General features: G+C 40.0%; 1 non-coding gene across 1 annotated transcript; it reads right to left on the bottom strand.

Moving 5' to 3' along the window:
* Positions 1-504: 504 nt before the first annotated feature.
* On the bottom strand, positions 505-638 carry LOC122817213. Its single transcript, XR_006367168.1, has one exon. It is a non-coding gene; the product is annotated as a U4 spliceosomal RNA (small nuclear RNA).
* Positions 639-4,082: the final 3,444 nt, after the last annotated feature.

Here is a 4,082-nt window from a genome sequence, read left to right as displayed (position 1 = left end):
AGTAAATGTATTCCTCTCTTCTCTGAAATAGTGTGACCTTGAGTGTCGTATATATTAAAAGATCATGAGCAGGGCTGCAGTGGCTTATATTTGCGTAAGGGCAAGCGCAACACACTCTAGAAAATGTATTCTGTAATTGTAAGCAAAACATCCCACAGCAGTCTATTTGATGTCACTCCTGTGGTCTGTAGTAATCTGCCCATGGAGTGACCAGACTACTACAGACCACAGTACTCTGGCCATGGAGTGGTAACTCAGAGAAGACCGAAATAAGTATATTTGCATTCCTTTTATTGACAACTGTTACACTTCTTATTTACTGAGTGATGGTATGAGTTTATACATAATCTCTTTTAATATTTAAATGTATACTTCTTCAGGTTTAGTGCAAATTGAATGTTTCCAGTAAGTCCCTCAAACAAAGTGAAAAGGGTAAATAAATAGAAATTGATTTGTTTCCATAAGCATGTTGACTGTTGGTATTTTCTGTATTAAATGTTCAATACCTGTTGAGAATGACTGGATTATAGGTTCATAAGTAAATGCTAAGCTAGTTGCCCTTGTAAGCTAGTTTCAATTAGCAATAATCATGCCTCAGATAAACCTCACTGGCTGTGATACTGCCACTGTGCAAAATCCTTGCCAATTTCCCTTCAAAGGTAAGAATCAAACCTTGTACTTTGTGTGTGCGAGGTAAACAACTTAAGTATTATACCAAATGCAAACCATGGAACAAACACACAAACAAACAAATAAATAAATAAATGGACTGTAGTGACCCTGTCAAAACAACCACAGCTTTTTGCTCCTTGCAAATGACTTGTTGGGATGGCAAAGAGTATAAAGCTTGCAGATATTAAATGGTATAGTGGCTGGTTCAGACTAGCCATTTTAAAGAGCAGTAGTGGAGTGCTCCTTTGTAGGGTGAAGTAAGGAAATTGTGTACTGTTTAAATGTTAATATGAGTATTTTTAAAATTGTCTAAGACTTTTGAAAGTGTTTGTTGTTGATGGTAAAAGAGGAGACTGGAATGCAATCACTGGAGGCATGATTGAACTGCTACATTGGTAGAGACCATAACCACAACCAGTGTCTGACAGGTATCAAAGAATACAGATATGGGTAGGTACTGTGGCATTATTAAGTGTGGATGTTCTGCCATATATATGTGATTGCGATACACCTGTAGGCACATATATGTGAGTATAGTGGATGTGGCCATGTTTATTTTATTATCCAAAATTTGTGGTTGAAACAGTTTTACAATAACACTCAGGATAGATGGGAAAATTTCAGAGAAGTAGAATGCAACCTTGTTTGCAATGAGTAGATTTGAGGGGGATGAAATTTTAGGTTTGATATTTTAAATGACGTATATATAATAATTCAACTATTTTATTGTCCTTCTCCCACGAAGACCTGGAGTATAGGGGATGTATTTTATTGATACATACTTTTTTGGTGACATTAGTCTATATGACCGAATGACCTAGAGTGAATTTTAACAATTCGAACAAGAACTAAACTCATGCAATTGGTCTATTCTAAAACACCTCCCCTTAGAGGAAGCAGTAGCATACTTTAACAACAAATTCCTTGAGATCCTTGATTTGCATGCACCTGTTCGTTCAAAGAGAACAAGGCAAAAACTGCGCCATGACTTTCTAAAGAGTCTAAACTCAAAATTACCCTTGGGCTTTATGGCGTTCTTCTAAAGACCCCCAAGATCACATTACATACAGGCAATCCAGGAATGAAACTAAAAAATCCATTTTACAAGACAAAAAACAATACTACTGCAATTTACAGACAGTAAATCAAAATAACCCTCAGAAGTTTTGGGCAGGTTTAAATAATCTACTACATCCTGGACAAACTTCAACCCCAATCCCTGCTGCTACTATTGATAAAACCCCTAAAGATGTTTCTGACAGTTTTAACCGATTCTTTACTGAGACAATTCAAGCCCTAGCTAGCCAACTACCTCCTAGCTCCCCTGGTCCTGAAAGTAGCACCTCTAGAAACCTACTCACGTTCAGCTTCCAACCAGTCACCACTTCACTTATCCATACCTTGATCAAAAAATCAAAACCCACTACACTTTCTGCTGATCAACTCCCTGCCGAGTACCTACAAAAATCAGCTGATGCTATTGCTTACCCCGTCTCAATACTAATCAATCGAACCATAGTAGAAGCTAAAATTCCCTCCATCTGGAAAATATCTTATGTAATCCCACTTCACAAAGGAGGCAGCTCTACTGAATTCTCCAATTATAGGCCAATAACTATACTCTCTCCACTTGCAAAGATTATGGAAAAATGTATTCATAGACAACTCATGCACCATCTAAGCTAGAATCACCTTATGGCAGACACTCAGCATGGCTTTCGTCCTCATCACAGCGCTGCTTCAGCCCTCCTAGCCTTTACCAACACCATAAACCATAATCGCAACAATAATTATATATCCTGAGCCCTCTTCTTGGATCTTTCCAAGGCATTTGATATGGTTGATCACCAACTTTTAATCCACACACTGCAAACATTCTGTCTAGATACTAGAGCCCTCCAATGGTTTCAGTCCTACCTGAATGGTCGACAGCAGGCTGTCCTCTGGCAGAACAAACTCTCTAACCTTCTACCTAACACCCTTGGAGTACCACAAGGCTCTATACTAGGGCCCTTGCTGTTCTCCATCTTCATTAACGACCTTTATACTGTCATCCCAAAAGTCAGCTGTATCCAATATGCTGATGACTCTACTCTGATTTTCTTGGCCACATCTCCAATAGAGTTATGGTCAGCTACCCAAACCACCTTTAATACAATAGAACACTGGCTTTCTGAATGTCTTCTGATCCTTTATCCCAAAAAAACTAAAATGCTGTTATTTTCACCAACACGTAGGTCTACCACTTTCACCTTTACCATAAATTCAAATGATGGCACAATAATCTCCCCTGACTACTCTACAAAACTAGTAGGTGTCATCATAGATAATAATCTAAAATTCGACCTACATGTTAACCAAACTATCAAAACCATCAATAAAAAACTAGGGTCACTTTACAGAATAAAAGCCTTCCTAACCCCTCCAACTAAAATTGCCATATTGACACTCCATCAGACACAGACATCCTCCAGAAAGGTCTCATAAAAATGGATAACTGGTGCCAGAGCCATGGCCTTAAGCTAAATGCCAAAAAATGTATAGTCATACCCTTTGGGAAAAACAAGGTAACCCCTAATTACCACATAGGTGGTAATCCATTAAACACGGAAGAAGTTATCAGGGACCTGGGGACCCAAGTTGACAGTAACCTCTCTTTTGACACTCACATTGCCAAAGTGGTTAGGAAGACCTTCTACATTGCCCACCTGATCATGAAGGGATTCACATCCAGATCAGGAGAGGTCATTGTACCCCTGTACTCTTCACTTATCAGACCAATGATTGAGTACAACGCCCAATTCAGAATGTACCTTACCCGACACCTGCAGCAGTTGGAAAGACCCCAAAAGTTCCTCACCAAAAGGATAAAGGGGCTCAAACATATGTCATATGATGCCCGACTGAAGAAACTCCAGCTCTATTCAGTCGCATACCATCTGCTCAGAGGTGATCTGTGCCTGACATACAAGGCCATGTCCAACCCGGAATTAATGGACATGCTCCACCTCAAAAAATCCAAATCCACCAGAGCCACGAGAGCAAGAGACTTAAACCTCAACACGGATATAACTAGGACATGCTGGAGGGACAGATTCATCACCCAGAGACTCCCTACACTATGGAACAGAATCCCAGTCCATGTGAGGCAGAGCCCCTCACTGACTCTGTTCAAGAGAAATCTTGACGAGTGGATGGGAGATCGTAGGTTTACCCCGGGAATCATCTCTGTATCACTGCTGGACAGAGGCACAGCAAACTAATGGGTATAGTATTCTCATCCTAAGGGGTGGTGAAAGCCACGCACACTCTGGCTAGGCTTATAAATGCCCTAGGGCAGATAGCCTAGTATGAACCTATGAACCTATGAACCTATATCTCGCTCTCACCTTCTTTCAACCCTTCTATAT

Source organism: Protopterus annectens, chromosome 1.part1 (genome assembly GCF_019279795.1).
Source record: "Protopterus annectens isolate FY-2018-M chromosome 1.part1, PAN1.0, whole genome shotgun sequence".
Classification (NCBI taxonomy): domain Eukaryota; kingdom Metazoa; phylum Chordata; order Ceratodontiformes; family Protopteridae; genus Protopterus; species Protopterus annectens.
The sequence above is the reverse complement of the archived record's forward strand: the minus strand, read 5'-3'. Positions and strand labels throughout refer to the sequence as shown.